We start from the raw sequence: 8,700 nt of genomic DNA, 5'->3' as shown, positions 1-8,700 counted from the left end.
TGATGCAGAGGACACGGGTTCGTGCCCCAGTCCGGGAAGATCCCACATGCCGCGGAGCGGCTAGGCCCGTGAGCCATGGCCGCTGAGCCTGCGCGTCCAGAGCCTGTGCTCCGCAACGGGAGAGGCCACAACAGTGATAGGCCCGCGTACCGCAAAAAAAAAAAAAAAAAAAAAAGGTAGAACAGGCATTATTTGCTCAGATTTTCAATGGAAAAGTGAGGTTCAGAGAGGGGAAGTGACAAGCAAAGTCTCATTAATAGTGTAGACCTAGACCATAAATCTGAGTTTTTATTTCAAATCCATTTGTCTCTCTACTCTAGGTTCAACTCCCAATAAAATATACATTTGGAAATGAAGGGACGTTCTAGAGAGACCACTGTCCTTTTGCATTTAATTTTCATCCTCACGTGTTCTTAACTTTCTGACCTCCTTCCCCAAACATGATAAGGAAGCTCACTTCTGGTCCAGGCTGATTCTGGCCCTGAGCCTTCACTGAAACAGCTGGTTCTGACACACAGATTTTCTGAAGTGTCTGTCACTCATGCCAAGCTTTCCTCCTCCAACCTGCTACAGGAAGAATTCTGCTTCCTGGAGGTTGGGGGAGGGGGATAGGGGGAGGCAGTGAGAGGAAGGATGTGTATATACTCCCTTAGGCAGTGTTCTTGTCTGTTCAGTCTTAATGGGCTGGGGGAGGGCGTGGGAGAGAGAGCTCTATGTCCATGCACAACCACAGGAATTTGAGTAACCCACACCATTCAAACCCAGCTGCCCTTCCACCTGGAAATTCTCCAGTCTGTGTCTCAGGCCCTTGCTGCTCCCAGAGAAAGAATAAATATGCCCATTTCACCACTACACATTGCAAGCCATCACCAACTCAATACAACTGTGGAACATTGAGAAAATATCAAAATCACCAAAGTCCCTTCTAAGGCTGACATTCTTAGTTTATTTTATCAGTTTTGAACAATTCTGGTCACCTTTAAAACTGATTTGATCAGTTATTATCCCTAGAAGATTAGGAAACGAGAGTAGGAAGCCAGAAATTTTACAAATTTTAAGCTCTAATGTGTCTTATGGTTCGTGTTTCCCAGGCCACAACTGTATACATGAGAAGAAAATGCTCAGTAAAGTGGAGGGACTGCCTCATCCAAGTCACAAGGCCAGGGCTAGACACATCCACAACTCTGCCCCTGCAACAGTCTCTATCCTTGTTAACAGTTAGATCAGATTTAGAACAACTAATTTATCCAATAGTTCCTAAACTGACTTTATAACTTCTCTTTCAAACCTGGATTCATTCAAGGTTCATGTTTTGATATTGATTATGTCTTTTTTGTATCTTTTATTTTAAATCTAGAACAATCCCACTGTTTCTCTTTTATGGCATTTTTGAAGTTATAAGTCCAGTTGTCCTGATAAATATCCCACATTTTAGTTGTCTCATTTTTTCCTCACGGTGTCATGCTTCCCCTACACAGGCAGACCTTGTTTTATTGCCCTTCACTTTACTGCACTTTTATAAATTGAAGGTTTGTGGTAACCCTGAGTTGAGCAAGTCTACTGGCACCATTTTTCCAACAGCATTATTTTTTTAATTAATTAATTTATTTATTTATTTTTGGCTGCATTAGGTCTTTGTTGCTGCACGCGGGACTTCTCTACTTGCAGTGAGCGGGGGTTACTCTTCCTTGTGGTGCACTGGCTTCTCATTGCAGTGGCTTCTCTTGTTGCACAGCACGGGCTCTAGGCGCGTGGGCTTCAGTAGTTTTGGCATGTGGGCTCAGTAGTTGTGACTCGTGGGCTCTAGAGCACAGGCTCAGTAGTTGTGGTGCACGAGCTTAGTTGCTCCGAGGCATGTGGGATCTTTCCAGACCAGGGCTTGAACCCATGTTCCCTGCATTGGCAGGCGGATTCTTAACCACTGCACCACCAGGCAAGTCCCGGCATTATTATTATTATTTTTTTTGCGGTACGCGGGCCTCTCACTGTTGTGGCCTCTCCCATTGCGGAGCACAGGCTCCGGACGCGCAGGCTCAGCAGCCATGGCTCACGGGCCCAGCCGCCCACGGCATGTGGGATCTTCTGGGACCGGGACACGAACCCATGTCCCCTGCATCGGCAGGCGGACTCTCAACCACTGCGCCACCAGGGAAGGCCCCCGGCATTATTTTTTAATTAAGGCATGTACATTGTTTTTTTAGACATAATGCTATATTAAACACTTAATAGCATAGTATAAACATAACTTTTATACCCACTGGGAAACCAAAAAAAAGAAAGTTTGTGTGACTCACTTTATTGCAGTGGTCTGGAAGGAACCAAACCCACAGTATCTCCAAGGTGTGCCTATATTTCTTGTTTTGGAAGTGAGATTAAAACTTGGATGGACTAGAATTTTGTGAATGTTATAGTCATCCCTGAGTATCTGCCAGGAATTGGTTCCAGGAGCCCCTATGGATACCCAAATCTGCAGATGCTCAAGTCCCTTATATAAAATAGCACAATACAACGGATACAGTCAACCCTTTGTATCCACGTGTTTCGTATCCATCGATTTAACCAACTGCAGATGGCTGACTGTATAAGGTAGGAGTAAAGTTTTAATTTCTTTTCCCATGGATATCCAATTGAATCATCACTATTTATTTAAAGACCATCCTTTATTTTTCTATTACTTTGCATTGTACTTTGTCATAAACCAAGAGTCCTTATATACACAAGTCTATTTCTGAGCTCTCTATTTCTTTCCATTGTTCTATTTGTTTATTCTTAAAACAAACAACGTTTAATGTACCTTTTTTTTCATTGAACAATCTTTTATTGAGCTTCTATTATGTGCCACACATGGTTAAAAAACAAAGACTTTATAAATATGAAAGCTTAGTTTGTTCTTTTCCAATAAACTGAATCAATTGAAAGCAAGCTCTTTGTTCCCAAGAATGAGTTATAATTTAGCTGCTTCATTTTTGTCAGTAGAATGCCAACTGAAGTAAAAAATCCTGAAATAAAAGGAACCAATGATGAAATTATTTATGTCACTGATGATAGTGAAAAAGAATTTGTAGATATTGATGAGGATCTTTTAGAAGTAAAAAAAATTAACACAGGAGGAAATGGATATACACCCATCAGACTATGAAGGTCAGTTCATTTAGCTAATCTTTTTGTTTGACCTTACTAATTTGATATTGGTGACTGATTATCTGAGATAACTTAGTCTTAAATCTGAATTGGCATGTTTATAATAACCTATAGCCAAATATTTAAAGAGAACTTAATATTTATGAAATGCTAAGCATGTTTAATGTAGATTTTAACATATAGTTTTAAAAATGAATTTTGATATTTTATGAAGCAAGTTCTCCCACCTTCTTCAAAAGTGTCTTGACTATTTTTGTCCATTTGCACTTACACTTAAGTTTCTTAAGCACCTTTTCCAAATTCCTCAGGAATGTCTGATAGGATTTTGGTTGAGGTTGCATTGAATCTATAGAATAGTTTAGGTAGAATTGACATTTTTACAGTGTTTACTCTTCTAATCCATTAAGATAATATACCTCAGAATTAATTTAGAGCTCTTCAAAACTGTGCCAGTTAAGACATATTTCTCATCATAAAGATCTAGTACATCTTTTGCTGAGTTTACTGCTAGGTATTTGATTATTTTATGTAATTTTAAAATTAAGTTTAATTTTTTAATGGTTTCTGAAAATATATAGTATAATAAAATTTGTATTGATTCTCTTATCTAGCAACTTTGCTAAATCCACATAATTATAATAATTTATTTCTAGTTTCTTTTTAAATTATATGTTCATAAGGTATGCTAATGGTAGTTTCATTTGTTTCTAATCTTTGTACGTTTAATTTCCTTTTTTTGCCTTCAATTCACTGGCCAGGTTTGCCAATACAATACTGAATTGAATTGAAGCAGTAGTAGAGACATTCTTTCCTTGAATATTATTTCAAGGGGTAATGATTAAATGTTTCACCATTAAGTATGATATTTGCTGTAGACTTGTGTTAGATACTCTTTATCAGGTTGAAAAGGTCTCTTGTATTCTTAATGTGAGTTTAAAATATGAGTTGTTGATCTGAAACAAATAGGCTGCCAGATATTTCTCCAGCAAAGATGAGTTTATTCAGGATGAGCAGAGAATTGCATTTCAGGGTCTGCAACTGTGGTGAGCCACGTGTAAGTCCCCACAGGCAAGGAAAGAGGCCACTTTTACAGAGTGGAAAAGAAAGTTGGGAGGGCTACAGTAAACAAAGAATCCATGGCTTTTCATTGGCTGAGTTCAATTGCCAGAAAAGAAGTTTTTTTTCTTCCTGTTGGGCTCTGCTATGGTCACAGACTGTGAGAGCTCCCCCTTCTGGTCTCCTAACTCTATTGAGGTTTCTGTTTATTAATTTTTTATAGATTATATAATTATATGTTATATCACTGGTATACTTAAACATAAATAGATATTACCTATCTAAATATATAAAGAGAAAGATGTTTACATGGTCAATCTTAGTAATACATTTACTGTGATGGTTAATTTTATGTGTCAATTTGATTGGACCATGCATTGCCCATATATTTGGTTAAAGTTATTTCTGAGTGTGTCTGTGAGGGTGTTTCTGAAAGAGAGTAACATTTAAACTGATAGACTGCATAATGCAGAGTGCTCTCCACAATGAGGGTGGGCCTCATCCAATCCACTGAAGGTTTAATAGAATAAAAGGCTGAGCAAGCAAGAAATCTCTCTCTTTCTGCCTGTCTTTGAATTGGTCTTCTGTCTTTGGATTCAGACTCAGAGTGGAACTTATACCATCAGCTCTCCTGGTTCTCTCAAGCCTTCAGACTCAGACTAGAACTATACCATTGACTATCCTGGGTCTCCAGCTTGTTGACTGCAGCTTCCTGACTTGGGACTTCTCAGTCTATAACATGTGAGCCAGTTCCCTATAATAAATCTTTTTAGATAGAGAGCTAGATAGATAGAGAGCTAGATAGATAGATCTAGTATCTATTTATCTCTAGAAAAAAGAACAAATAGAGATAGCTCTATCTCCTTATCTATCTCTCTCCTATGGGTTCTGTTTTTCTGGAGAACCCTGACTAATTTTCCTTGCATACCTTGTCGTTGGGTGAATTGGTATTTTCTAGTTTGTCCTTACCAAGAGGTAAGGACAAGCTGTTTACGCTGTTCAGACCATAGCTTAAGGTAGGCAGACTCTTACTGAATGGACCCTAGGACTTGGTGTCTGACCCTTGTGGTAGAATAAAAATTAAATATTTTCTCTTTGTCCCCACTTCCTGGCACAGAGCTTCTTAAAGTTGTTGAAATCTCCTGAGTGGGATGCATGCTAATGAGAAGGCTGGTGGCTGGGGGCTCCTGCATAACTTCAGGATGCAAGCTGCTAGTCAGGAAGACCAAGTCATACTTAGAGAATTGGAGCTTCCAGCCCCGCCCTCTCTCCAGAGAATGGAAAAGGCCTGGAGATTGAATTCAATCACCAGTGGTCACCAATTTCATCAATCATGCCTTTGTAAGGAAACCTCCATAAAAAACTCTAAATGACAGGGTTTGAGAGTTTCCTGGTTGATAAACACTGGAAGCATTGGGAGGGTGACATACCTGGAGAGGGAATGGAAACTCCATATCCACACCCCCCCCCATACCTTGCCTTGCATTTCTTCCATTTGGCTGTCTCTGAGTTACATCCTTTATAATGTACCAGTAAATGTACATAAAGTGATCTCCCGAATTCTGTGAGTCATTCTAGTAAATTATCAAAAGTGAAGAGAGTGTCGTGGGAACCCTCAATTTATAGTTAATCAATTAGTAGATGGGTGCCCCCATGCTGGGATTTACAACTGGTCCCTGAAGTGGGGGCAATCTTGTGAAACTGAGCCCTTAAACTGAGAAGATTTGGGAGTTGGTGTCAGAATTGAATTGAACTGTTGAACACCAAGTTGGTGTCTGGAGAATCACATACCCCCTACACGCAAGAGGCCTTCAAATCAGAAATTCAACTCTACCTGGAGAGATATTAGCCCTTCATGAGAAAAAAATGTTATTAGTGTTCAGTTTCTTTTTCTGCACAATTGGCTTGGTAGTGCATTACCATCTTGTCAGTTCTTAAGCACTCTATGAGAAAGATTAGACTACAGACAGAAAGAGAGAGGGCAATGTGACCATGAAGGCAAAGATTACGGTGATGCAGCCACAAACCAAGGAGAGCCAGAAGCACAAGAAACTGGATGAGGTAAGAAACAGATTCTCCCCTGGAGCCCCCACTTGATTTGGTTCAGTGAAACTGACTTTGGACTTCTGATCTCTAGAACTATGAGAGAATAAAGGTTTGTTCTTTTAAATCACCAGGTTTGTTTGTGCTGTGTTACAGCAGCCAAAGGAAACTAATATGGACTTTGGTAACTAAAAGCAGGGTGCTACTGTAACAAATACCTAAAAATATTGATGTGGCTTTGGAATTGGATAATGGGTTGAGGCTGGAATAATCTTGAAGGACATGATAGGAAAAGCCTAGAATGCCTTGAACTAACTGTTGGTAGAAATATGATATTAAAGGATGCTTCTGGTAAGGGATCAGATGGAAATAAGGAACACGTTATGGAAAATAGAAAAAGAAGTTTGTGACTCCTTCCTGGTATCACTCCAACCTCTAGCTTCAATTGTTATATCTCCCCTGTCTTCTGTAGTAAAATCTCCATCTGCTTTCCTCTTATAAGAATACACGTGATTGTATTTAGGGCCCACCCAGATAATCCAGGATAATCCATTCATCTCAAAATCCTTTACTTAGTCACATAAGTAAAACCTTTGACATATAAGATAACATTTACAGGTTCCAGGGATTAAAATATGATATCTTTGGATGTTATCATTTAGGCTACTACAGACTTTGGATTTTGGATCAGAACACACTTGAATGTGAGTCCCAGTTTGACACAGATCTGTAACTTAGGGGAATTATTTCTACTTTGTATTCATAACATTATTTATAAAATGGAGAAAATATTAACCTTATGGCTATTTTGGTAATGATTAAGAAAATCTATAAAAATATGCCTGATACAGAGTAAGAAGGGAGTCAATACGTGTTAGTTCTCCTCCTTTATACTTTGTTCTTTATCTCCCATCTCCCTTTATCACTACCTTATTTCTTCTCTATTTCCTCCCCCATTCTATCTCTGGGAGCAAATTCCTCCTAACATCACTTGTTTCTACTGACTTATCCTCCTGAGGTTGTTGTCCAGGGAATACACAGAGTTGGCCCTGAGATCTGTTGAGAAGTGCAGGAACCTACCAGCTGGTGTTGAACCATTCGAAGTAAGGATCATCTAAACTGCTTCTGAGCTTCCACTGCAGGGAACACTGGTTCTAAGATCCCACTCGACACGTGGCGTGGCCAAAAATAAATAAATAAATAAATAAAGCGGGAGAAGTCAAACTTGACCCACTTCTGTCAGTTGCCCCTAACTTGATTTGCTTGGTCCAGTGACAGAGGCTATCCAAGGTCAGAAGTGTCGATTACTCCACTTTCTGGGCCTCTGCCTTTCCATACATGAATTAAGGAAGCTGCAATAATTGAGCACTACAATTTTAGAGTTTGCTGAGTCAATACTCTCACTTCTCAGTCTTCTCAAGGTGAAAATTGGTCAAATTAGATAACCAAGAGATCTGAACATATTAAAAGATGAGGAAATATTAAAAGATTATTAAATGTGAAAGGACTTAAAGGCAGTCATCTTTTAGTCCAAACTCCTACCCCCAGGTTAATTGTTGGATTGTGGTTTGCAGTATTTGATGAGATGGCATAGTCTTTCCTTCTGAGGGAGGAGCAAGGCCTGAGTCACAGAAACTTTGGGACTATGCCTTGTTGGGGGATGTCTGGTTCTGTGGCCAAATAAATTGCTTAGCTCTTGTGGCTGCTGTGGGTGTCTCAGATGCCTGTGGCTGTGCATGGACACAGTGGCACTTCCCTGGTACATTAAGGTGGAAATAATAGATACGGGCCCTACCTGGGAAAGTACACATTCTTCTTTACACATTATCCCTTTTGTCTCACCAAACCCTAGAATTATTTCTTGGAGCAGATGAGGATGGAAACTTTGGCAATAGTGGCAGAGCCTATAGGAATACTTTGCTTCAGGACAAGTTGCCTTAAGGTCCCCAGAAGTGGTCAAAGCAGGCAGCTTTTATACTTTTAGACAAAGACCAATAAATATGTGAGGACTTGACAAGACAAAGAAACTTAGGCTTTGGGTGCTTAATTAGTGAAAAATCTAAACAGAGTTTGGGCTTGGGGTAGTAAATTGAAGAAGTAACAAGGTTTGTTTATACAGGCTTCTCTGCCCCAATTCCCTTTCTCTGGTGATAAGCGTGTCCTGATGCCTCTACACGCAGGGAATGTACCTTTCACATGGGAGATTTATTTCCTGCTTTCAGGGAGACAGAGAGGAGGGTCAAAGTGTCTCTCTTGCATCAATCATTTCTTAAGTAACTAATTCAAAATAATCAACATGCCATTAAGGCATATAAATATATATATTTTATTTTTTTTTAATTTTTTTTTTTTTTGCGGTACTTGGGCCTCTCACTGTTGTGGCCTCTACCGTTGCGGAGCACAGGCTCCAGACGTGCAGGCTCAGTGGCCACGGCTCACGGGCCCAGCCGCTCCGCGGCA

Source organism: Mesoplodon densirostris, chromosome 10, assembly GCF_025265405.1.
Source record: "Mesoplodon densirostris isolate mMesDen1 chromosome 10, mMesDen1 primary haplotype, whole genome shotgun sequence".
Classification (NCBI taxonomy): Eukaryota; Metazoa; Chordata; class Mammalia; order Artiodactyla; family Ziphiidae; genus Mesoplodon; species Mesoplodon densirostris.
The sequence above is the reverse complement of the archived record's forward strand: the minus strand, read 5'-3'. Positions refer to the sequence as shown.